At 39.5% G+C, this 27,784-nt stretch overlaps 1 long non-coding RNA gene across 6 annotated transcripts in view; it reads left to right on the forward strand.

Moving 5' to 3' along the window:
• LOC102191314 overlaps window positions 1–27,548 on the forward strand; it is a 44,221-nt gene extending 16,673 nt beyond the window's left edge. For 4 of the 6 annotated variants that reach the window (XR_001917552.1, XR_001917551.1, XR_311244.3 and 1 more), the window contains 2 exons: window positions 9,607–9,689; window positions 27,512–27,548. This is a non-coding gene — a long non-coding RNA (uncharacterized LOC102191314). Of the gene's footprint in view, window positions 1–7,257; window positions 7,273–9,606; window positions 9,690–27,508 lie in introns of all 6 variants that reach the window. The other 2 variants (XR_001917555.1, XR_001917553.1) reach the window with 2 other exon arrangements.
• The last annotated feature ends 236 nt before the right edge of the window (window positions 27,549–27,784 follow it).

Raw genomic sequence — 27,784 nt, forward strand, 5'->3', positions numbered from 1 at the left:
ATAACCTCTTAAAGCAGTTTTTCACCTGTAGCCTCCACTACTGATCACCTGTTTCTGTGCATATTTCACAATTTTAAGTTTCTGAGCACAGGTGATAGCCAGACTAGATTCTTTGTGTGTCATTAGTATTACGTTCTGGGATGTGAAAGTGATTTGCTTGACTGTCTACACTGGTGGCTCAGTGGTAAAGAATCCGCCTGCCAGTGCAGGAGACACGGTTCAATCCCTGGTCCAGGAAGGTCCCCTGGAGAAGGAAATGGCAACCTGCTCCAGTATTCTTGCCTGGAGAACCCCATGGACAGAGAAACCTGGCGGGCTGCAGTCCATGGCGTTGCAGAGTTTACATGACTTAGCTACCGAACAGCAACAACCACAAACAACTACCTTATTGCTTCAAAATAACCAACTCCACAGTATATTCCTTTTCAGGGTTTATTCTTTGCAATCCAAAATTTTTTGTAAGAAATGGGCTCATTTGGATAAGTTTAAGAAGTTTACAGAACTTGACTCCATTGTGGTATTATTAATGTGATTCAGTTTATTTCTCTGGTTTTCTGCATGTCATCTTACTTCTACTTCCATCTCATTTCTTCATACTCTGTCTTCCCCTGCCTCCTAGTTCAGTTCAGTTGCTCAGTCATGTCCAGCTCTTTGCAACACCATGGACTGCAGCATGCCAGGCTTACCTGTCTGTCATCAACTCCCAGAGTTTGCTCAGACTTATGCCCATTGAGTCAGTGATGCCATCCGACCATCTCATCTTCTGTCATCCCCTTCTCCTCCTGCCTTCAATCTTTCCCGCATCAGGGTCTTTTCCAATGAGTCAGCTCTTCACATCAGGTGGCCAAAGTATTGGAGTTTCAGCTTCAACATAGGTCCTTCCAATGAATATTCAGGACTGATCTCCTTTAGGATGGACTGGTTGGATCTCTTTGCAGTCCAAGGGACTCTCAAGAGTCTTCTCTAACACCATAGTTCAAAAGTATCAATTCTTCAACACTCAGCTTTCTTTCTAGACCAACTCTCACATTCATAAATGACTACTGGAAAAGTCATAGTTTTGACTAGATGGACCTTTGTTGGCAAAGTAATGTCTCTGCTTACTAAGCTACTGAATACTTAGGTTTTTTTTTTTTCTTTTTCTCATTCATAACTTGAGTTTGTGCAGTCTCTGTAGATGTGGCCTCCATTCTGTATCATCTTTCTCTCTGCAAACTATCTGTTTGTATTCTTGTTCTCTCTGCTGCCCAGTTGTCATTAAATTGTGAATCTGATTGTCTGTGGGTTAAGTTTCCTGAGACTGTAGAGGTAGCAGTTGTTATTTGGCAGGTCTAGGACATTCCCCGTATTGATTTCTATGTGGAAATGTTTTTCTTTCCCTTTTTATAACCCTGAAGTGCTTTAGACTATCACAACTCATCTGTTGTAGGTATATCCAGAGTCGTCTAATTGCTCTAAAATTAGAAGACAACCCAGTCATGGGACATCCAAAAGTGCCATACCTAACCATCTTTGGAAGCAGTAGTTTCACGAATGACTACATGACCCTACTTTCTCTATATCCTTGAGTCTCTTCCTGCTGCTATCTGGTTTCCTTATCCTCTGTTCTTTTATTTTTCTTTCTTTCTATTTTAGTTGTGCTGGGTGTTCATTGCTGCACACTGGCTTTTCTTTAATTGCAGTGAGTGGGGCCTACTCTTTGTTATGGTGGATGGGTCTTCTCATTGTAGTAGCTTCTCTTTTTCTCAGAGCATGCGCCCTAGGGCACTGGGCTTCAGTAGTTGCAGCATGCAGGCTCAGTGGTTGTGACTCACAGGCTCTAGAGCACAGGCTCAGTAGTTGTGGTGCATGGGCTTGCTCCGTGGCATGTGGAATCTTCCCAGACCAGGGGTTGAACCCCTGTCCCCTGCACTGGCACATGATTTACTATCCACTGTACCACAAGGAAGTCTTCATCCTCTGTTCTTTATTCGATTGTTGATGGATAGTTTCTGCTTAATTTTAGCTTCTGTTTTCTGTGCTTACCAGTTCATCTTACTTAAATCCTTCATGAGTCTTACATAGGCTGTGGTATGTTCTTTCACTGCGTATCCATTCACTTCAGCTGCATAGTTTTTGTCCCTCTGTTTTTCCTCAGTTGTAAGTTGAATCTAATTTTCTCACCTCATCCTTGTTTAGGGATAGCTTTCATGTCACGACTGGTCATACGCTATCGACTGGCTTATGGATGTCTGTCCTCAGGTCTGATCTTTACTTAGCTTTGATCTGAAGAGCTATGGATTCACACAAGGAATAGTTGGTCACAAGAATGCTTTCTTAAGGTAGACTTGTTCCAGTACAGTTTCTTTCAGAAGAATTTTAGGCATGAGTGACACTATGACATGTCTACTTTATTCTATCTGGTTTAGCTCCCTAACGCTGCTTGCTGCTTATTTGCTGCATCTAGCAAGTCCCTCAAAATCTCACCTTCTGAAGTTGGTATAAAATATAAATTCCATATCACAAGCTGGTTTGCACAGCATCTTTAAAACAAGGGATTTTCTGCAAGATCATAGCCAATTCCCTCAATTGCATTCCTCTTGAGGGGCTATTTTGCTTCTTACAATTGGTTAAGCACTTCTGATTGTTAGAGACAAATTCTCCAGTGAGCTAATGACAGGTTATTGGCTGGTGACTTATGGGGAGATAATGATGACTGGGATCACATGAAATTCCAATTATTGGGAGACCTTTTTATGGTTATGCCCATTTAGGGATGGGACCTGGGGCCAGAGAAGCTCTGGGAAACTCAGCAGCAGGAGCTTGTGGAACTTCATGTTAGGATTGTACTATTTATGTAACTTAGCTATTCTTCTTAACTTTCGTGTCTTACTTCTGTTGCCTATCGACTTGCCAATTCACTTTGTTTTACTTTTTTTTGTACCTCATATTTTTAGCTTATTCATAGATTCTGCTTACTTAGAGCTTCATCTCCCCCCCCCGCAATGAATTGTATACTGTGTTTATTTTTGTTAGCTTATAGTTGATTTCTAAAGTTGTGAGGGCTTTACCTTGTCATAAGCTTTGCTTGCTTTTGGCCCTTGTGACCTCACCTGTCTTCATTGTGTTGGCTTGCTATCTATCCTTTCAGCTTCAGTTCACATAGCTAACTATGATTAGTACTTTTGATAGCCCAGTTATAATTCCTAAGAATACAAATATGTATTCCTAAGAATACAAATGTGTGTGTTAACTCACTTAGCCATGTCCAACTCTTTGCCACCCCATGGACTGTACCCACCAAGCTCCTCTGTCCATGGGATTCTCTAGGCAAGAATACTGGAGTGGGTTGCCATTTCCTTCTCCAAGGGATCTTTCTGACCCAGGGATGGAACCCAGGTCTCCCGTATTGCAGGCAGATTCTTTACCAGCTGAGCCACAATGGAAGCCCTCATAAGTGTACCAGGCCTGACTTATCCCAGTTTAGTTAGATATTTATGTACCAGAAGCAGAAGTTTTTGGGTCTTTACTTCTGTGTTCTGCAGTTGCAGTTAGTATAATTAATGCACTTAGTCTCTGTTTCTTTTACTTTACTTCATTTCTTTTAGTTTCCATCCTTTATTTCAGGGGTTGCAATTGCAAATGCATGCAAGGTCCAGGTGGAATAAATGTATAAGATGGTTTTGGTATTTAATATCTTGAAACTTTGCTTTTTGTTTTGGTTTGGTTTTTGTTCTGTTGATCTGCTTTTGATAGACAATGGAACAGAGAATTCTCTTAAAAGAAGAAAAGAGTTCAGATTCAATGGTAAAGAGCAGTTGATGCTTCTAAGAGGGTATGTTTGGGTTTGTGGTCCACTGGAACATGAACCTTTCATGCCAAAGGATGAAAGTCATTTAATTGCTCTAAAATTAGAAGGCAACCCAGTCATGGGTTGGCTCCTTGGCTCCTGTTGATTTTTGCCCAGTAAAAATGCAGCCCAATATTGACATAATTTCCACAAGGAGCCTGAGTTTGAGCCATTAGTTTAAATTTGTTTAAATGCTGCAGGCCAACACAGTGTTTCTAAATAAATGTTCTTGTAACCTCACAGCTTCTGCTTCTTTATAATTTTGACTTGTTTGTAGTGTTACCTTTTTCCCATATGGTGTAAAATATGAGTGTGTTAGTTTGGCTTGTGGTTAACAGTTTTCCTTGGGTACTATTAAAACTAGGCCATAGTTTTAAACGGAATTGTATAGATTAGAATAGATTAGGAAAGAATAGATGGAGATAGAATTTAAAAATGAAAAAAAATATTATCCTCCATCTGGCAAAGGGTAAGTACTTTGTGAAATTTACGTTCCAGCTATATGTTCGTATGCATGTGTATCTTTGATCCAATGTAATTGTGTTTCTTAGTGTAGATTAGACAACTTTATAAGGCACTGCATGGAATAGTGTGAGCAAGCTGGCATCTTCTGACCTAAATCCCTTCTGTAGACAGATCTCCTCTGGCACAGTGTTTCTTAAAAATCTGATGGTTGCCAGGAGCTGAGGGGAGGAGGGAAAAGAGTTGTTTCTCAGGTATAGAGTTTGAATTTTGCAAGATGAAAAAGATACAGAGATTTGTTGCTCAACAGTATGAATATACTTAATGCTATTGAACTATACACTTAAAAATGGTTAAGATAGTTTAAAAAAAGAACAGGAGTAGTCCATTAAACAGAAAGTTTGCTGTCATTAGAGTATCCTTGAGTATGTTAAATATAATCTTTCAGGTTAAAAAATATCTGCATGACCATCTTTGTTACAACCTTCCATTTCTATATACCAAGAGTCAGCAAAACTATGGCCTATGCGCCCACTACTTGTTTTGTTTTTTCTTTTACAGCCTATGAGTGACAAATGATGTTCACATTTTTTTAACAGTTGAAAAAATTCAAAAGGAGAATAATAGGTTATAATGTATGAAAATTATACACAATTCAGATTTTAGTTTTATTGGAAAATGGCCACAGATTCATTTATGTATTGTCTCTGGCTGCTTTTATGCTACAGTGGCAAAGTAGTTGTGGCATAGACCATATGGCTTGCAAAACCTAAAATATTTACCACCTGGCCATGAAAGAGAAACTTGGAAGTTACTCTATTGGAACAGTTAGCAGTTCCCATATCCCTCACAGCCTCATCGTTGATGGTTTTAAATGCCTAATTAGCAGCTTTATCATGTAGAGTTTCCACTCGTAGAGTTCTGGAGATGAACTCCAGAGTGGCTATTATCATTCTATTCTAATATATGGCGGGGGGTGGGGTGGGGGGCTGCGGAATTCTCACTTCCTTATCTCCTACTGTGACACTAACCAGTTCCAGCAGACTCACATTTTTGGGGAGCTTCAGTTGTGGCTGGAATCCTGTTAGCAATTTCTGGTATTGTAGCCTCTTTCATTTTCAAGAAACAGACCTCTCTCGGGTCAGTGAGGCAATTTGGACCACCCACGACTATGCGTGGCCAAGTTCTAAGGTAGACAGAAGTTTCATAGAAGTCCAAATAAAGAAAATCTTGTGTTTGAATAAGACAATTAAAAACTAAAGAAAATGAAATAATTCCTCCTTTTCTCTGCTTTTTTGCCTTCATTATCACTTGAGCTGTAGTTTACTTCCTAGATTTATTTATATTCTGCTTCCTCATAAATTTTCAGTTATTTGTTACTAAACTTTGCTTATTGCACCAGTGTCCTTGGCTGTACCTCAAGTTTCCCAGCACTGTCATTTAATATTTAGCTCCCTCTGCTTCACTCTTTTTGCATTTCACAAAGTTTATTCCTCAGTGCAAGGATTTAAGTGACTTAACTCACCCCTGCTTAGGTAGTCAGTTTTTGAGTCAAGTAATGACACAGTACTTAGGTAGTGTGTCTCACACCTGGTACATTCTGCTCTGGATGACAGGATAGGTCATATACTAAGTAAGATTCATTGCTCTCTGAGACTGCCTCATCTCCGGAGCTCTATGAGTGGAACAGGTTGCCTTGGATGAGACTGAGTGTAGCCACCACTTGATTCAGGTGTGTTTGTATTGCATTTCTATATCTTGGACCACTAAGCACATGTGACCCTCATCTCATTTTCTCGTTTCTAAAGATACTTCGGTTTATACTTTTCCAGCTCTTACTTAAGTGGAAATGTTGGAGAGTAAGTCCAGCCATATGCTACAGTCTAAAGTGATATCATGAGGCCACTTTAGAAATTTCCCTGCCAATTTTAGAAGTATCCACCTATCTGTGATCTTTTTGACCTCTTTAGTTTTCTCTGTTGTGATTGTGCCAAAACCTAACTTCATTGGATGTGTGGTTCTGTGGCAATAACTTTGTCACAGTTCCTGTAGGCCCTTAACATTCTAGCCTGAGTTGTGGTGGGTCTGTCTATTCTCTGCCCCACCACCAAGTAATAACCAGGTCTAAATATTTTACTTCCTGCCAAAGTTCTGGTTATGTATCCCAACTCTACGTTATTTTCTAAATTGCATAGGATTTCTGGTTTCAAGAAATAAGACCTAGCACCTTCGAGTGCCACCTCCCCTTTATTCATAAACACATACACTGACAGATTTCCAGTGCCCCCAAAGCTTTCTTTTAATCATATACTCAAATGATATACTATTTTATGTATTTCAAGCAATTGTATTTTAGGTGAGTGTGTATTACAGGGTGCAGAAGGTGGTCAGTTTTTCAATTATTTAACTCTATGGACTTTTGACTAGTTTTCACACTGATAAAGGTAACAACTAACATAGAGTTCTTAGCAAGTTCCGGGTACCATTCTAAATTGTATATAAACGTGGCAGACACATTATAATATGGGAAGAAAAATGTTTGCATACATGATGAAGATAGATTAAAGAATATGTAGTCAAAATAATAAGAGCTTAATAAGAATAAGAACTTAAATCCATTTTTCATTTTATAACATCATTAAAAACTTCACATTGAAAATAGTTCTTAAGAAAGACACAGGATTAGCTCAAGATATAGACATTTAACATATAGATACACAGTAAGATATCCACAGTAAGGAAGATAGAGATTTCATAGGAATCTTATAATAATGTGGCATCAAATTATATCTGTGGTGGCTCTAGGCACTTAAGCACGTTGAGTTTGTAGACCTTTTCCATTGTGTTGTTGACTTGAATTAAATCAGCTATTTGATCTGCTATTCTACATTTTATTCTCCTCTCTACTATTTTTTTTCTTCCTCCTGACTGACTTTGCCACTACCCTACTTTGATGAGGCCTTCAGCTTCAGCTTGCACTGGTAGTGACCTAGTTTTCATTGTTTCTACTTAAATTCCAAAGAGTGAGAATGTAATTGGCCTAGTCTGTTTTTATTTGTGCAGTGCCTTTTCATGCTTATACGTGTCATAAGCTGCTGGCAGTATATGAATTGGTACCATCAACTGTGCTCAGTGGAGAGAATGTAACACTAGATAATGTGAAACAACAGCTGGTCATTAGGGCTATGCTACAGCTGTGATGATAGATAGGGTGGTGGTGTTTAGAAGGATGTGAGAGTATATTTGTAAGAGCCTGAACACTGGACACATTTAGTCCAGTGGTTCTCAAACTTAGTAACCTATGATCTAATCCATGTTATTCCATGCATATTAGAATGGTAACTGAGCACCATGTCTAGCTATGACAGAGATATAGTCATGCTTTCCAGGGTCAGCACCTCATGGTTATATTGGAATTTGCACATCATTGTCAGAAGAGAAATAACTGTCAAACCCTACTTTCCTTATTTTTTGTAGTTGCTATAATACAGCCACTACCAGTTGCCTCAGTGCTTCACCCTAAGTGGGTATATGTATGAGTCACAAAGGCAGTTGTCTAATTAGTGGCTTTGGCACAACATAACCTGGACTTCTAAAAGACATTGAATCCTGGTATCTGGAGGGAATCGTATATGATTTTTCGCCTTATTATCATATTCTAACAATTTCAAATGTTTTATATTTCTGCTGGGGGTCTGTTTCATGTGACTGTATTTCTGATACATATTTCTGAACTAAATTGGCTCTTTTTATCTCAAGAAATGAAAAATCACTTAGCCTATCTCATTAACAGGGGTTTATTGTATATAAATATGTTGAACAATGTGGAATATGGGGCTTTAATGGAAATTTAAATATAGGAACAACATTGGTTATGGAAACTGGATTCGAACATCTCTGGGCACCTTAACAGCAGGTTAAGGTTCATTCATTAAGGTTTGGTTCATTACTCTTGTGCTACATCATTGACATCACTCAGCTACTCTGCATTTGCTATTCTTCCTAGGTCAGTGCTTCTCTATCAGAGCTGTACATTAGAATCATCTGAGGAACTTTAAAAATAAACCAGGGTAGAATACTGTGATTTAGTTGCCTTGGGCATCAGTATTTTTAAAAAGTCCCTTACTATTGTTCATACTTCTTTTGCTATTCACTGACTTCTCAACCTTTATTTTTATACCTTCCAGCTTCTGTACTTGTGGTATTCATGTATTGTATTTACCTTGTAAATTAGCCTTCTCTTGGCCTTTATGGACTCCCTTAGAAGCTCTTAGAGAAGAGTCTATGGACATGACAGCAAAGTTAAAGTACCTATTGCAAGAGTAAAATTTTCTATAAAATTACAAATAGCAAATATATGAGGCTTGTGGGCCACAGTCTGTTGTAGCTATTCACTCAGGGAATCAACCAGAGACAGCAAATGCAAAATTTGTCTGCAGCCAGGTTTGACCCATTGGCTATAGTTTGCTGACCCCTGTTCTGTTCCTTCCTTGTTCATAGCAAATCTTGTTTTATTCTTTCACAGTGTCTACTTAGCTGCTGATCTCCAATTCATCATTAACTTGAATTTAAGAATTACTTTGTAAAATTCTGCTTCATCTAAAAAAAAATAAACTCACTTAATAGTTATTGTAAATAGCATCTGGTTTATAAATTCATTTGGTAAGAATTAACATACTTGTAACAGTTCTTCTAGAGACATTTAGTCAAGTTTTTTTATGTCCTAATAATCATAATTTTCATCACATACATTCCCCCCAATATTTGTTATGTTATTCCTTAGGAATTTTATGCCATATGTAGCCTCAATTTTTTATTAATTTTAATAGCTGGTTATTTTTCCTAGCTTATTTCAAAATGGAAGTACTTTTTTTCCTGGTTATCAAATAGAGAGGTACTATTATTTTATAACCAATTCAGATAATACAAGGATATAAAGAATGCAGTTAAGATAAGCTGTAATCTCATCATTCAACTAAAATCACTGTTAAATTTTTGGAGTATAGACATGAATGTCTTTGATGTTATTGAGCACATATTTTCTCTAATTATGCCTCCTGTTCAGATTCTGTCCTGATTAAACAATTTCATGATTGTAATTTGGCTACAAACAAAGAATATGCTCCTTGTGTGGAAACAAATATTCTGGTTAGATAGATGGGTATGTTTCTTGTAGTAAATTGGCATGTTGATTATTTACCTCATTATGTGTTAGCTATGATGATTATCCTTGTAATTTATCTTTGTACAGTTGACTCATCGTTTCCTTACGAAGCATAATTTTTAGTCACAGAAGTTGTAATGGATTCTTTCAGGGCCCTTAAGCCTGGTTTGTTTCCATGGAAAAGAGCATGACAAAAGATTGAGTGTCGACATGTCCCTGGCAGCAGGCATGAACGTAAGTATGCATTTGGAGAAGTATTGGAGAATATGGTAAAAATCAGTGGTTATAGTTTGTTAGGAGAAACTCCCTCATTTTCTAATTGTACCTAGAGAATTACTTTAGTCAGTTCAGATACAGCAGCATGTATATGCTTTGTCTTGTTCCTGAGGCACGATTGCTGGAGGTTGGCTACAGTGGGCCACCAAAGGATTTTTACCCTTGTTGAAGTCATTCAGCTGATAGCTTACAGTGAACAGTGCTGAAGTTCGTGGTCTCCAAAGGAGAGGAATTCACTCTGGGACCAAAGATGGGGTCTCAGTCACTCAGAGCTTGGTGCAAAAGTTTTATTAAAGTAACAGCAATAGAGAAAGCCTCTAGCAAAAGGCACCAGAAGCGGGTAGGAGAGTACCCACCCTCACTAGTTTAAGCAGGGCATTATATAAAAAGAATACCTCAAGGTTGTAAGAGTTCCACCAGACCCTTTCCCAAGGCATACATCCTGAGATAACTTCCATACAAGATTAGCCAGGGGGGATGGTTCCAGGAAAGATACACTGTTGATGTGTAATCAGGGGTACAAGTCTTAAGAAACAGATTCCCAAGCAAGATTTTTTACAATTACAGTCACCAACATAGAGTCTAAGAAAAGCATAGCCATGAGTAAGCTGTATTATTGTGCTGTGTAATCATTAGTTCCAGACCTAAAGAAAGGCCAGGTCTCAAGCGAGATGTATTGTTGCAATACCTGTTGGGGTTGGGGGCGGGGAGCTTAAAAGAAGCATCTCCTACATGACTAAGGAAAAAGATTGTGAAAAAGAAAAAATGTTCACCTCCTCCTTAAAGGGGCCTTGACTCCCTATCAACCAGCCTCAGTTAACTCTCTCACAACTAGAGAGAATTACATGAAATATTTGTAATTGAAAAGTATGCATACCTGCTTTAGTAGCCTGAAACTTGATAGTAATGTCATTAACTGAAAGTGGGATATAAGATATTTTAACTGCAAATAACAATTTAATATCTAAAAAGAACTATCACTAAGAAGAGTGTCTCACTGGGAACAAGTTTAGGAAACAAATAAACTTTTTTTTTCTTTTGGGGGGAGAAATGTGCCCTCTCAAAAACAAAACAAGACAAACCTGCCTAGCTGGGAAAGTGCATTATTTTACTTAAACACCAGCTTGACATTTTGTTCTAAGTCAGAAATAGTTACTGAATTGTAAGTTATATGATAGATGTAGCCTCATTTATTGATAGTTCTAATCCAGTGATTTAATTATAACCAAAACCATCTAATTGTTAAAATGTAAATATATTTAATCTTGGTTGTAAAATGCATTTTGAAACGTCAAGGAAAACACAGGTGGCCTGTATGATTTGGCTGCTGCTGCTGCTAAGTCACTTCAGTCATGTCTGACTCTGTGCAACCCCATAGACGGCAGCCCACCAGGCTCCCCCGTCCCTGGGATTCTCCAGGCAAGAATACAGGAGTGGGTTGCCATTTCCTTCTCCAGTGCATGAAAGTGGAAAGTGAAAGTGAAGTCACTCAGTCATGTCTGACTCTTAGCGACCCCATGGACTGCAGCCCACCAGGCCCCTCCATCCATGTGATTTTCCAGGCAAGAGTACTGGAGTGGGATGCCATTGCCTTCTCCGATGATTTGGCTACTTAATATCAAAAAATGAATGGTGTGTTGGGAGTCACTAGATCACAGGATTCAGCATAAGGTTATGGCTAAGATAGTAAGGATATGTAGCCTTTCTAAAATTAGTATAAGGAATTTTATGGAGAAGTCCTATGCAGGCTTCCTTCTGCTTTCTTCCTCCCCTGAGCAGTCACACAGAGCATCCCCAGCAGTAGAAACACAGTAATGTACACAGCGTTTCTGCCAGGGAAGCCTGTTAAGCAACTCAGCAACCAAGGCTTTTATTGTGTGCTGGTCATGTAGGTACTTTCTGATTAGCATGTACCAAAATTCCAGGCTTCCAGAAGGAAAGTAGATATTCACTGTGATCCATATTATTTTTATAAGCAATTTAGGCATAGTGAGCCACCCTTATCAGTTAGGGAAAGTTTTCTATCAGTGTAGGGAACTGTTTACCAGTAAGTTTCCTGGTGCCACCCAAGGGCCAGCCATGTAAGCAGGCCAGTCTGAGTAGTTTCCTGAAGACTGCCTTCCCTTTAGTAGTTTTAGGCCTGCTATGTTAACTCTTTTCTGTGTACTTGGGCTGAATCTATAATAATAGATCAAAATTAGAGCATTTGATAATTGATCACATTCAGCTTAAGGGAAGAAAGAGGTGGGCCCTTTGATAAGAGTGAGTTTAAATATATGATTTCTATTCTCTTTGGGACATGTAAAATTCTTTGATGAGCGTTTTAGGTTATGTCAAAGGGTGACTTAAGCTTACTTGTAAAGTATTTTATTTATTTATTTTTTATTTTAATTGGAGGCTAACTACTTTACAATATTATGGTGGTTTTTGCCACACATTCACAGGAATCAGATGTGGGTGTATGTGTGTTCCCCATTCCGACCCTCCCTTCCTCCCACCTCCCTCCCCATCCTATCCCTTAGGGTCATCCCAGTGCACCAGCTCTGAGCACCCCACCTCATGTATCGAACTTGGACTGGCGATCTATTTCACATATGATAATATACGTGCTTCAGTGCTATTCTCAAATCATCCCACTCTTACCTTCTCCCACAGAGTCCAAGAGCCTGTTTTTAACATCTGTGTCTCTTTTGCTGTCTCACATTATAGGGTCATCATTACCATCTTTCTAAATTCCATATATATGCATTAATATACTATATTGGTGTTTTTCTTTCTGACTTACTTCAATCTGTATAATAGGCTCTAGTTTCATCCACCTCATTAGACGGATTCAAATGCATTCTTTTTAATGGCTGAGTAATATTCCATTGTGTATATGTACCACAACTTTCTTATCCATTCGTCTGCTGATGGACATCTAAGTTGCTTCCATGTCCTGGCTATTGTAAACAGTGCTGTGATGAACACTGGGATACACGTGTCTCTTTCAATTCTGGTTTCCTTGGTGTGTATGCCCAGGTAATTCCTTGCTCCACCTTATACTTCTCAAGGTCTATAGGTCCCTTCCAGTGTAGCCAGTGCTAACTACAGGGTTTTAATCTGTTGCACCTGTTAGTTCCAAAGCAGTTCCCACTTCTTTGTTTATTTTGGCTTCCTCTGTTTGCAAGTCTCTTCAGTATCTAACTTCTGCCCTGAAGGTGGTCATTTATTTGGGCTCACTTGTTCAATTGTGCTGCTGGGAGGGATGAACATTACAAACAAATATCACTGGTGTGTTTGGGGAGTGCTCACAGTGTCTTGGCCACACTGGGTTTGCCCCTACTCACGGCGTGTGTGCTTTCTTGGTCTACACTGCTCAGGCTCCAAGTTGCTCTGCGGGGGAACTGTCTAAGGTGTGCCCAGGGTTGCAAGCACTTCCCAGGTCTAAGCCACTCAGGTTCAAGTTCCTGGGTACTCCACAAAGGCACAGACTCAGTTTGGCCTGCATTTTGTGCCCTTCCCAGGTCTGAGCAGCTCAGGCGACCAGGTGCTTGGCGAGCACACTCTCCCCAGGTACAGTGTGTCTTTTATCACCTTCCCGGTCCTAGCTGCTTGGTTTCCTGGGTGCGCTGTCTCAGGTGTGCCGCGTGTCTCCTCTGGAGAGTTGATCTCTGGCTGTGAGCCTCCTGGCTGATGTCAACTGTCCAGGATCCCAGGAAGACTTGGTTAGCAACTGGAAGCCTGCTCGTAGTTTGGTAGGGAATGCCGTCTCTGGGGCCAAGTTTGCCCCTTTCTGGCTCTGGCTGCCGCCCCCCACCCCACTCCTGGCTGCCCTGCCGCCCTGCCTGTGGCGGGGGATGGGGGATGGGCCAGTCTGCAGTGGACTAGCTCTCCTCTGGTATTTGCTCAGTCCTTTCTTCTGTGAGCACAGGGCAGTGCCTTAGGTTAGAGCTTTTCACAGGAATGTTCTCTCTCTTTCCTCTTTTTTTTTTTCCTCTCTGGCTCTCCCTTGGTTTGGGTTGCTGTCTCAGGTTAGCTCCCTCAGATTGCCTTCAGGGCATTCAGGCCTGGTCCTTACCCTAAGCAGTGCAGCCGCTCCTCCCTGTTCAGTCCCCGCTTGCTGGTGGCAGACGCAAGCATCTGGGCTACTTCTCCACTGGGAGTTGCCATTAGGCGCATAATCTGTGGGTTTCATTTATTTATTTTTTCCTCCCGGTTATGTTGTCCTCTGAGATTCCAAGACGCCCCACAGGCCCACGGGTGAGAGGGTTTCCTGGTGTTTGGAAACTTCTCCTCTTTTAAGACTCACTCCCCAGGATGGTTATCCGTCCCTAACTCTTTTGTCTCTCTTTTTATCTTTTATATTTTGTCCTACCTCCTTTTGAAGACAATAGGCTGCCTTTCTGGTTGCCTGGTGTCCTCTGCCAGCGTTCAGAAGTTGTTTTGTGGTATTTGCTCAGTGTTCAAATGATCTTTCGATGAATTTGTGGGGGAGAAAGTGGTCTCCCCATCCTATTCCTCTACCATCTTAGGACAGCCCCCAGTATTTTAAACAAAATCTTTGATATATTGACTATTTTTTTCCTTCCCTTTTTCCTCATCATACTGTTGCAAATAGTTAACTGAGAGAAGTATGTTAATTTAAAAAATTGGGTGTCATTCCTTCCCCACACATTAATTTGGAAATTGATCTTCAAGGAACCACTCTTTATGAAAGAAATCCAAGGGAATAGTAAAGTTTTGTTCTATGGTTTCACATGAATTTAATTAGAAAACTGAGCATTACAATAGGCCTCTCCATTTCAGAAGATTTAAAAACGGATTGTGCTATTTGGGCATAATTCAAGCAATACTATTTTTCTCCCTTATCAGAAATTGAAGAACTTGCTATAATCCCTTTGATGCATTTTTCTGCATCAAAATTTAAAATGTTGAAGTTTGTTTAGACACAGAATGTTCACATTGATTATCTTAAAAAAATTTTTTTTAATTTATTTTTCAATTGGAGAATAATTGCTTTACAATATTGTGTATATTAGTTATCTTTTGAGACAGGTGTACATAAGTAATTATTATTTCTTCTGGGGTGTTTGGTTTCTTTGTTTTGTTTTGTTTTTTTTCTTAATGAAAATATACTATGTTGGGAAAAAGTCAATAATTTAGTTAGTTGGTAGGTTGACAGTGAGAGATTGATACTGTTCTGACACTAGCTTGCTGACCCCTCTGACACCACCTGGCTTTAATTAAATTCTGATGCTAACTACCTCAAATTAACACCTGATCCGAAAAGTGTTCCTGAACATTCCCTTTATTAAATCCTAGGGCAACCTAAGCTTCTGACTAGTGAGCTAAATCTAGGGATTCCTGTGACCATCTTGGGTTTGTTAATTTGCAAGAATAATTTCCAGAACTCCCTGAAAGTACTATACTTACATTTACAGTCTTATTATAAAGGATACAACTCAGGAGCAACCAAGTGAAAAAGATACATAGGACAGAGTCTTGGAGTTTCCATGCCCTTGCCCTTGGGCTCAGGATATGTCACCTTCTTGGCACCAACCAGGGAGCTCCTTGAGCTCTGGGTTTCTAGAGTTTTATTTCGGTCTTATTGGCCACTTAGTTCAGTCTCCAACCCCTTTCCTCTCTCTGCAGGTCTTAGAGGATAGGGCTGAAAGTTCCAACAATCTACTAGTACGCTTGATTTTCCTGGCATGGCACTTCCCTCTCTGGAAACCACGAGCCCACTTTGAGTCACTTTGTTAGCATAAATTCAGGTGTGCTCAAAAGGGACTTCTTGTGAATAACAAAAGAACACTACATCACTCAGGCTTTTTGAAAGATCTGTGCTTCAAACAGGGTTTAAAGACCACATTTATTATACGTTTTTATATTTTATCTCTATTTTTGTAAAGTTTTTGTTACAAGGAGCACAAATGATAGCTCCAATGAGGGGATCATAATTTGCAAGGCTGCAGAGGATTGTAAGCAGTAAGGCAGTAAGGGAGGTTAAGAATTTTACTGGAAACCAGCCAAAGGAACTGGTGAATGGCTGAGCCTCTGGCATGGTAACTAGGAGGCCACCAGGAAATGGAGGAATCTGGAGAAATCTTTTATTTATTTTTTAAATGGGGCATATTTGTTCTGCATTTTTTTTATGCTTTGGCCACTCAGAATGGCTTGTAGGATATTAATGCCCCAAGTGAAAGTGAACTCACTTAGTCATGTCCGACTCTTTGTGACCCCATGGACTGTGGCCTACCAGGCTCCTCCGTCCATGGGATTTCCCAAACAAGAATACTGGAATGGTTTGCCATTTCCTTCTCCAGGAGATCTTCCCGGCCAAGGGGTTGAACCTGAGTCTCCTGCATTGCAGGCACATGCTTTACCATCTGAGCCACCAGGGAAGTCCATTTTAATGCCCCACCCAGGGATCAAACTCAGGTCCTTTGGCAGTGAAAGCACAGAGTCCTAACCACTGGACTTCCAATTCTTGTTGTCATTCAGTCATGTCCGACTCTTTGCAACCCCATGGACTGCAGCATGCCAGGCTTCCCTGTCCTTGACCGTCTTTTGGAGCTTGCTCAAACTCAGGTCCATTGAGTCGGTGATGCCATCCAACCATCTTGTCCTCTGTGGTCCCCTTCTCCTCCGGCCTTCCATCTTTCCCAGCATCAGGGTCTTTTCTAATGAGTTGGCTCTTTGCATCAGGTGGCCAAAGTATTGGAATTTCTGCTTCAGCATCAGGCCTTCCAATGAATAGTCAGCATTGATTTCCTTCAGGATTGACCAGTTTGATCTCCTTGCTGTCCCAGGGACTCTCAGGAGTCTTCTCTAACACCACAGTTCAAAAGCATCAAGTCTTCAGTGCTCAGCCTTCTTTATGGTCCAACTCTCACATCCATACATGACTACTGGAAAAACCATAGCTTTGACTATGTGGACCTTTGTTGGCGAATTGATGTCTCTGCTTTTTAATACACTGTCTAGGTTTGTCTTTGCTTTTCTTCCAAGGAGCAAGCATCTTTTAATTTCATGGCTGCAGTCACCATTCACAGTGATTTTGGAGCCCAAGAAGATAAAGTCTGTCAGTGTTTCTACTGTTTACCCATCTATTTGCCATGAAGTGATACGATTGGATCTTAGTTTTTTGAATGTTGAGTTTTAAGCCAGCTTTTTCACTATCCTCTTTAACCTTCATGAAGAGGCTCTTTAGTTCCTCTTCACTTTCTGCTATAAGGGTGGTGTCATCTGCGTATCATGGTTATTGGTATTTCTCCCAGCAATCTTGATTGCAGTTTGTGCTTCATCCAGCCCAGGATTTTGCATGATGTACTCTGCATATAAGTTAAATAAACAGGGTGACAGTACCTTGAAGTACTCCTTTCCCAATTTGGAACTAATCTGTTGTTCCATGTCCAATTCTAACTGTTCCTTCCTTACCTGCATACAGATTTCTCAGGAGGAGGTAAGGTGGTCTGGTATTCCCATCTCTTTAAGAATTTTCCATAATTTGTTGTGATCCACATGGTCAGAGGCTTTGGTGTAGTCAATAAAGCAGAAGTAGATGTTTCTCTGGAATTCTGTTGCTTTTTCTATGATCCAGTGGATGTTGGCAATTTGATCTCTGGTTCCTCTGTCTTTTCTAAATCCATCTTGAATATCTGGAAGTTCTCGGTTCATGTACTGTTGAAGCCTGGCTTGGAGAATTTTGAGCATTACTTTGCTAGCGTGTGAGATGAGTGCAATTGTGTGGCAGTTTGAACATTCTTTGGCATTGCCTTTCTTTGGGATTGGAATGAAACTGACCTTTTCCAGTCTTGTGGCCACTGCTGAGTTTTCCAAATTTGCTGGCATATTGACTGCAGCACTTTCACAGCATCATCTTGTAGGATTTGCAATAGCTCAACGGGAATTCCATCACCTCCACTAGCTTTGTTCATAGTGATGCTTCTTTTACACAGTGGTCTTTAATGTTCTAATAAGAGGTTTTCTTTTTAAAGCTACCTTCACTCATTTACTCTTTTTGATTGGCTTTTTATTCAACTTGTATGCATTAAATGCCTCTTATACCATGGATATAGTTCATAATTTATACATGCAGTAGGTTCTAGGTTTTCTCCAAGAGATCAGAAGCTAGGGGATGTTTAATAAAGTACATGGTACATAGGAAAGAAGGTTACCTAACAGTATAGAAGATATGAAGCCAAGATAAGAAGGGAGAGGAGGATGTTGCAACATTGAACTTCAGGGGAATTTTATCACCAAGTTTGTATCCTAAGGCAGAATCCATATTTGGGGCCAAGTAACCAAGCTAACATTGGTAGCTTGTGTTCTCTAAAGGACTTTTGGTATTGTCACAATGGACCTCCTGCCATATACATTGCGACCTAGAGGCTTAAATTCCAATTATTAGAAGTTCCAAGGAACATACTTCTGTCCATTAGATGTTCTTGCTAAAATTATTTTAAGTCTGGGTCAGGAATCATGTCGGTCATAAACACAGCCTTTTTCACGATATCTCTAGATGAATTTTGTCCTTTTTTACTTCATGTTGTTGATCATCATCCATTCCTTTCTCTTGGAATCATGATACCATGGCAGCCTGGCATCATTTCCAGTTTATTTCACTTTGTAGAAGCTTAAAAATCTGTTGAAGTAATGTTAAGTGTCTGGCTTAAATTCTGCTTGAGGGGTTCCATTGAACCAGAATGTTCCCTCTGATGTTAGACTAAATCTAGTGATCCAAGCCCAAGGGATCAGTATGCTGCTAAGTCACTTCAGTCATGTCCGACTCTGTGCGACCCCATAGACGGCAGCTCACCAGGCTCCCCTGTCCCTGGGATTCTCTAGGCAAGAACACTGGAGTGGGTTGCCATTTCCTTCTCCAATGCGTGAAAGTGAAAAGTGAAAGGGAAGTCGCTCAGTCGTGTCTGATCCTTAGCATGGACTGCAGCCTACCAGGCTCCTCCATCCATGGGATTTTCCAGGCAAGAGTACTGGAGTGGGGTGCCATTGCCTTCTTCAGGGATCAGTATATCTTGTAGTAATTTTAGTGACTGATCTTTAATTGGTAATTAGATACTTTTGGCTCTATTATTTTCTAATTAAGAGATTACATGATATGTCTGTCAGTACCCAGGATTGAACAGTTGGCATATCATGTAAGCTTTGCAACTTGGGTCTGAAATTGCATTGTAATTTAGGGTATAGACTTACCTACTTTCAACATCTTTAAAACCAATGAATTTCTGTCAGAGTCATGGAACTCAAAGGTATATATGGAGGCATCTGTTAAGAATTAACACCTGAGACTCAGATTAGATTGGAATAACATAAGGTGGGCTGCCATCTTGCATATTTCCTTATAACCTCTGATTAATTGGCAGCCTAGTGGCCATTTGGTTGTTGGTGCTGCTGCTAGGTAAACTCCTTGCTGATATATACAATGGTTTGTGTCTTTGTAGACCAAGCATCTTTGTCCTTTCAGAATGGTGTGATTCCATCTTTTAAAACTGCCTGTTACTTAGTAGCTGCTCATTAAATGTTGAGTAAACATTGGTATGAATATAATACCAATATGGATACAATACCATATGTGTCATCCCCTCATGCAAACAGTGTGTTACATGTTCATTTATATTTTTATGTATCTTATACACTTGTTGAGGGATACTTGCACTAGTAATTCTGTATGATAATTTATGAGTAAAGACAGTATGCACATTTATTATTTTTTTGGCTGTCCTGGGTCTTTGTTGCTCCAAGTGGGCTTTTTGTAGTTGTGGCATGAGAGCTTATTTGCCCTGTGGCATGTGGGATCTTCCTGGACCAAGGATTGAACCTGTGTCCCTTGCATTGACAAGCATATTGTTAACCACTGGACCTCCAGGGAAGTCCCAGTATGCACATCTAATAAATCTGATTCATTAGGTTGCTAGATTACTCTTTGAAAATATTCCAGTTTAATTGTCACTCACAGATAATAGTTTTTTTTAAAAAAAAAAAACAGTGATACATGCAAATAGTAAATAATTCAATTTGTGCTAAAATGGATACAGTTAAAAGTTGCTTTTCCACCCCTTGTTTACTAGTCCTCAATCTTCCTTGTTCCCAGACAGTACAAGTACTGTCGCTAATCTCATGTGTAACTTTTCAAAGAATCTCTGCATAGATAGTCTTGTCATAAAGTCAGCATATTATAGAAACAGTCTGATAAAAACAAAAATAGACCTGTGGACCAGTCTGTGATGATGATATATAGTTGATCCTTGAACAACAGAAGTTTAAACTGCCAGGGTGCTCTTATACAAGAATATTTAGTTTTTCAGTAAATATGTCCTATACTATATGATTCCCAGTTGCTTAAATCCACGAATGCAGAACCCCAGGTATGGAGGGCTGACTGTAAAGTTGTGTGTGGATATTTGACTGTGTGGAAGTGGGGAGTGTTAGTGCCACTAACCATACCAGGGTTCAAGGATCAACTGTATAACAACTGTGTAAGCAAATAACCTAAATATGAACTTGATGAGAAGAATGCAGGAACAAATTCATGACTAGTACACACAAGCAAATAGTGTTCATGCCAGCCATCAAAGATGATTCGATTTTAGGAAATCTCTGAATATAATTAGCACATGATTAGGTCAAGGGGAAAAACACAATCAAATGAGCAACTCTGTAAATTGAACTTCTTTTTAATATTTTTTATAATTTAATCAAAATCATTGCTCCTTTTGAATCATATTTTGATGTCAACAGTCATATGATGATTTCACATTCTATTTTAAAGGGCTAGCCAGTTGACTAATACTATTTATTAGAAATTCATCAATACTAAATTTCATAATTTATTTGGGTCTGCTTCTGGACTCACTGATATGTGAGTCCGTTAACTGTCTTTTCTGTGACAATATGGAATTATTTTGGTTGTGTAAATATTTTGTTACTATTTTCTGTGCTCACTTGCTGCCTATTCATGTTTAGATTCATTTATGTGACACCATTCCATATACTCTAAATTTCTTGGTTCTGTATAATACTTTGGCCACTTGATACTAAGAGGCGACTCATTGGAAAAGACAGTGATGCTGGGAAAGATTGAGGGCAGGAGGAGAAGGGGGCGACAGAGGATGAGTTGGCTGGATGGCATCACCGACTGAATGGACATGAGTTTGAGCAAACTCCAGGAGATAGTGAAGGACAGGGAAGCCTGGCGTGCTGCAGTCCATGGGGTCACCAAGAGTTGGACACAAGTTAGTGACTGAACAACAATAATAATATTTGTGTCAATGACTGTTTATCTAGAGTTGTCTCCATCTGAGTTTTTTTCATTATTCTATTTTGTGTCAATTCTACCCAGTTTTTGGTTTTCCCAGCTGCTATTATATATATTTTTTCTCGTCAGTTGTACCATAAAGACGTCATATGATATGGATACATGGACTTTATAACAGGAAAATTTATCTGTTAAAATTAATATGCAAGGTGATTTTAATCAGAATATGCATAACAGAAGAGCTAGAGCAGAAACAGTGCTATATTTCATGATCTGTGCTTTCTTGCATGCCTGTTGCTGCATAGTTTTATCAAAGTAATATTCATGAGATGTTTCACGACTATCATATTCATAGTCCTCTGTCTTGCCATGTGTTTTTGCATACCTTAAATAGGACCCCTTGTCATACACAAGTCATTCAGTTCCAGGTTCTAAAAATTATCAGTATTGGCATTTAACATGTGACTCTGGACTATACAACAGAATACTTGGCTCTTAGTTTGAAATTAAAATTCATGCCTAGTATAATTTAACAGTTTAAAGCATTTTGTTCCTTTCACAAATAACGATGTAATGAGGATCCATCTTTCCTTCTGTGAGTGTTTCTATATGGTTTTCCTATGTTAGTATCTTTGCAAAAGTTGGTAAAAATATGAACAATTTTTATTAAAGGTCATCTTCATTGCCCATCCAGAAACGTTTTAGTGTATATACTACAGTGTTCTTATTTAACCATTTTATAGTTGCTTAAGTAATTTTCTTCAAAATATACAAAACTGTGGATTGTTTAACCTGTATTTTAGCACAATATCACAAAACAGTTATCCCCAAGTTTTCCTTGCACATCAGGGGTCTCAATAAGGATATTGTAAACTTGATTCAGTTTCCCTTATTGAATTTATAATAAGTCTGATTTTTAGCACATGGAAAAATCAAAGTGTGTGGTAACCTATTTATAGAGTAAAATTTAAGGGAAGGTGGATATCATCATTCTGATCATTGTTTTTAAAATAAACTTTTTGATTTTAGAACAGTTTTCAATTTGCATAGAAGTTGCAAAGAGTTTTCATATATCCCCTACTCAGGTTCCCCTATATCAGTTACTATGGTACATTTGTCATACTCCCTCTCTCCCTAGTGCCTGGTAACTTCTAATCTACTTTCAGTCTCTGAAAATTTGCCTGTCCTGGGTACCTCACATAATTGGAACAATATAATATTTGTCCTTTGGTGTGCAGCTTATTTTACTTACCACATCTTCAAGGTTTATCAGTGTTGCATGTGCCAGAACTCTATTGCTTTTTTTTTAAATAGCAAAATGATATTTCATTGTGTGTATATGTAATACATATGTCACACTTTATTTATGCATTCAGTTTGTTTATATGACACATTTTGTGTTTATATATCATATATTAGTACATATTTGTTTACATACACACTTTCTTTATAAACCACATTTTGTTTACTATCTAATGGATAGTCCTACTTTACAACATACATGTCATGTGTTTGGTTTCCACATTTTATTAAGCTCATCAAATTGCTAATAGTAAACTTTAATAGAGAATTATTTAACTCTTGCAATAAAAATCTTGAAATTGGCCCTGCAGTACTAAGATAAAACTTTGGGTCTACTGGAATTATGAGGCATCCGTATTGATATTAGCACAAGCTCTCCAAAAATTAACAAAAATGTATTCTTATTTTAGTTGAGAGACCTTTGGCATCAGTGTCTATTTTTTTTTTATTAAAATTACACAATACCACTAATTGGATAAATAGTTTTATGTGATTTTAAATATATTTTTCTTTTAGCAGTAATTTTTAATAGAGATCAGTATTGTTGTGTAGAATTGTCCATTTCCTGAATATTTCCCCTTTACATTCCTCTTTTCCTTCTTATTTTCATATTTTTTGGGGACCTTTAGGGAGGAATAAGTTCAAGTTTATATCTGTTACTCAGAATAATTTCCCCCCATTATACAATGTATTAAACATTATGAAAGGCATAAGTATTCATTGTAAAAATTTGAAATAAAATATCATAGCACAATTAAAAGAATATCCAAAACCACTCAGATTTTTGGTACATTTCTTTTTAGTATGTGTATGTATGCTGGTAACATTTTAAAATAGCTCTTAAGTTAACAAAATATTTTCCTGTCTTTAAATGTGAGTGCATACTAATCTCAACTGAGCCATGATTTTTTGTATAACATACCTCTTTTTTAGACATTTGAATTATTTTAAGTTTTTTAAAAACTAAAATCTGAACATATCAATGCAGTTAACATACTTACGGAAATATCTTGTGTAAATATCTCCCTGATAATTTCTTTTATTATAAACTGGTTAGAAACTTGATTATTTTCTGTTTGTTTTGTACCTCTTGATTAGCTGAAGTGTAAAGTCAAGAGGTCAAGTGTAAAGTGTAAAGTCAAGAGGTCAAGTGTAAAGTAATTAGACCCTTATTCAAGAAACAGATGTTGTCCATATAACCCTACATCCTTTCACAATTTAGTCTCACCTCTAACAAAGGTAATTATTCTGTGTCCTGCTGTCATCTACCATTCTTGGCCTTCCTCTTTCAGTCCTATGTTATGAGATGCCTCTGTTCCTTTGACTTTCACTGGTTGATAACACTTTTAATTATTTTAACATTTTAATGTTTTCCTAGCACTTTCTGCCAAATATGACTAATCCTTCTCAAATACTGCTTTATCATATCTTACCTATTTGTTCTATTCCAGACAGCAGTCCATTTCTTTTGTAACAGTCTTTGGATAGCAGTAGTTTACATTAGCAGAGCACATGGTGCTATACACTTTCTGTGTGTGCTTTGACTTAGTTTTAATGGTGAGGAAATAAAGCTAATATCCCTTTTTTTTCCAGCTTCAATAATTGAGGTCAGTTAAACTCAGTAACATTGCTCCCCAGTTGTCACAGAGTGACTCAAGCAGTTCATCCCCAGAGTCTTGGCTCTGTAGACTCCCTCTCATTATCAGTGATGGTTTCATTTCAGTTCAGTCGCTCAGTCATGTCCGATTCCTTGCAACCCCATGAATCGCAGCATGCCAGGCATCCCTGTCCATCACCAACTCCCGGAGTTCACTCAAACTCATGTCCATCGAGTCAGTGATGCCGTCCAGCCATCTCATCCTCTGTCGTCCCCTTCTCCTCCTGCCCCCAATCCCTCCCAGCATCAGGGTCTTTTAAAATGAGTCAACTCTTTGCATGAGGTGTCCAAAGTACTGGAGCTTCAGCTTTAGCATCAGTCCTTCCAATGAATACCCAGGACTGGTCTCCTTTAGGATGGACTGGTTGGATCTCCTTGCAGTCCAAGGGACTCTCAAGAGTCTTCTCCAACACCACAGTTCAAAAGCATCAATTCTTTGGCTCTCAGCTTTCTTCACAGTCTAACTCTCACATCCATATATGACCACAGGAAAAACTATAGCCTTGACTATAGCCTTTGTTGGCAAAGTAATGTCTCTGCTTTTGAATATGCTATCTAGGTTGGTCATAAATTTCCTTCCAAGTAGTAAGCGTCTTTTAATTACATGGCTGCAATCGCCATCTGCAGTGATTTTGGAGCCCCCCAAAATAGTCGGACACAGTTTCCACTGTTTCCCTATTTCCCATGAAGTGATGGGACTGGATGCCATGATCTTAGTTTTCTGAATGTTGAGCTTTAAGGCAACTTTTTCACTCTCCTCTTTCATCAAGAGGCTCTTTAGTTCCTCTTCACTTTCTGCCATAAGGGTGGTGTCATGTGCATATCTGAGGTTATTGATATTTCTGCCGGCAATCTTGATTCCAGCTTGTGCTTCTTCCAGCCCAGCATTTCTCATGATGTACTCTGCATATAAGTTAAATAAGCAGGGTGACAATATACAGCCTTGACATACTCCTTTTTCTATTTGGAACCAGTCTGTTGTTCCATGTGCGATTCTAACTGTTGCTTCCTGACCTGCATATAGGTTTCTCAGGAGGCAGGTCAGGTGGTCTGGTATTCCCATCTCTTTCAGAATTTTCCAGTTTCTTGTAATCCACACAGTCAAAGGCTTTAGCATAGTCCATAAAGCAGAAATAGATGTTTTTCTGGAACTCTCTTACTTTTTCAATGATCCAGCATATGTTGGCAATTTGATCTCTGGTTCCTCTGCCTTTTCTAAAACCAGCTTGAACATCTGGAAGTTCATGGTTCATGTACTGTTGAAGCCTGGCTTGGAGAATTTTGAGCATTACTTTACCAGCGTGTGAGATGAGTGCAATTGTGCAGTAGTTTGAGCCTTCTTTGGCATTGCCTTTCTTTGGGAGTGGAATGAAAACTGACCTGTTCCAGTCCTGTGGCCACTGCTGAGTTTTCCAAATTTGGTGGCATATTGAGTATAGCACTTTCACAGCATCATCTTTTAGGATTTGAAATAACTCAACTGGAATTCCATCACCTCCACTAGCTTTGTTTGTAGTGATGCTTTCTAAGGCCCACTTGACTTCACATTCTAGGATGTCTGGCTCTAGGCGAGTGATCACACTATCATGATTATCTGGGTTGTGAAGATCTTTTTTGTACAGTTCTTCTGTGTATTCTTGCTACCTCCTCTTAATATCATCTGCTTCTGTTAGGTCCATACCATTTCTGACCTTTATTGAGCCCATCTTTGCATGAAATGTTCCCTTGGTATCTCTAATTTTCAGTTCAGTTCAGTCACTCAGTTGTGTCTGACTCTTTGCGACCCCATGAATCGCAGCACACCAGGCCTCCCTGTCCATCACCAACTCCCGGAGTTCACTCAGACTCACGTCCATCGAGTCAGTGATGCCATCCAGCCATCTCATCCTCTGTTGTCCCCTTCTCCTCCTGCCCCCAATCCCTCCCAGCATCAGAGTGTTTTCCAATGAGTCAACTCTTTGCATGAGGTGTCCAAAGTACTGGAGTTTCAGCTTTAGCATCATTCCTTCCAAAGAAATCCCAGGGCTGATCTCCTTCAGAATGGACTGGTTGGATCTCCTTGCAGTCCAAGGGACTCTCAAGAGTCTTCTCCAACACCACAGTTCAAAAGCATCAATTCTTTGATGCTCAGACTTCTTCACAGTCCAACTCTCACATCCATACATGACCACAGGAAAAACCATAGCCTTGTCTCTAATTTTAGTTGGAGGTAAATTGAGGTCATTTTCAATGTCCAGGGATAATAGTGCTCCTAGAAAGATCAGGAACTCTTTTAAGATTTCCCCATTTTTTTAGGTTTAAATGCTGCACTAGCAAAGTAGATGCACTCAGAAGGTTAACTGAGGTGCCCTTCTAATAGAACACCTGGATATGACATTTATCTTCCCATCTGTTTTTTAACATGGCAGACAGTGAACCATATAGAAAAGACCTTTAATAAAGGCCATTTCCTCCCAGGTTGGTTCATTTTAGAGATAACCAAGCCTAAAATTGTTCTAATTGCTTTTACTTGATGTAGTAACCTCATCAATTCTGGAGCTAGTTTCATTTTTATTACATTTCAAAGACAGGTTATCAAACTAAGTGAAGTTCAAAACTAAACCAAGAATGTCCAGCCAGTAAACTGTAGACTCCCTTTTTGAACCTGTGTCTTCTGATGGAAGAGCTTAAGCTTTTAGTTGCCCCAAGATACTACAGCATCATCTTTGGACTTTCTTAATTACCCTTTAAATCTCTGGTATTTTCTCTTGTGGTATCTCTATCCTAACAACCTTATTATACACATGTTTTTGCAACTTAACTACACTCTATAGAAGAAGCACTTTATTTTATTGGCATAGTTGATATACAATGTTGTATTAGTTTCCAGTGTATAGCAAAGGGAATCAGTTATGTGAAAGTGGAGTCGCTCAGTCGTGTCCAACTCTTTGCGACCCGTGGACTGTAACCCACCAAGCTCCTCCATCCATGGGATTCTCCAGGCAAGAATACTAGAGTGGGTTGCCATTTCCTTCTACAAGGGATCTTCCTGACCCAGGGATCGAACCCAGGTCTCCCACATTGCAGGCAGACACTTTAACCTCTGCACCACCAGGGAAGCCCTTAAATACAAGAATACAGTCTCTCAGAAAACCTCCTATAGAGACACAGAACTTCAGATCCAAGTACTAACATCAAAGATTTCAAGGGAGGAAAGAAAACCAAGTTGAAAGAAGAAGGGGGAGGAGGCGGGAGAGGGGAGGTGAAAGGGGTGGCCTTACAGATGTCTCCTGCCACCTGCAGATGCCCAGGCGTTATGGGACTTTTCCCTGGGCCTCCAAAGAAGAGAGGACTGGAACTCACCCCTACCAGAAATCAGTCCAGACCAGAACCAGAATTCGAGTTCTCTGCCAAGAGGAGGTGATCAGTCTCCAATCCTCAGCTCAGGCTGAGGGCTCTTTGACCAGATTCCTGCGTCCAGAACCGAGGGACTAGAAAAACAGGGAAGGACAGGAAGGGTTAAGGAGAGGAAAGAGAAAGGGAAGGGGAGAGAGGTCAATAAAGTCTCTTGTTCCTTAGCAGTTGGGGCACTCTGGCCAGTTGTCCACGTCAGGAGGAGACCAGGGACAAAAGGATCCCAGTTGCGGCCCCTGGGTCTGGTCCATTGGCAGGTAAGCTGGCCCCTGAGTACCCTGAGTGGTCAGGATGTCAGTCTCAGGAAAGAAGAGTCCCACCAGAGTCGCCATTTGTTGCAGGAAGGCAGACCCCTTCCAGGGCCCGAAACTGGGCTCTTGTCTAATACTCGGAAATGAATTGTCCAAGGAGACACATGTGTTAGTTTCCAGTGTATAGCAA

The sequence above is a fragment of the Capra hircus genome (genome assembly GCF_001704415.2).
Source record: "Capra hircus breed San Clemente chromosome X unlocalized genomic scaffold, ASM170441v1, whole genome shotgun sequence".
Classification (NCBI taxonomy): domain Eukaryota; kingdom Metazoa; phylum Chordata; class Mammalia; order Artiodactyla; family Bovidae; genus Capra; species Capra hircus.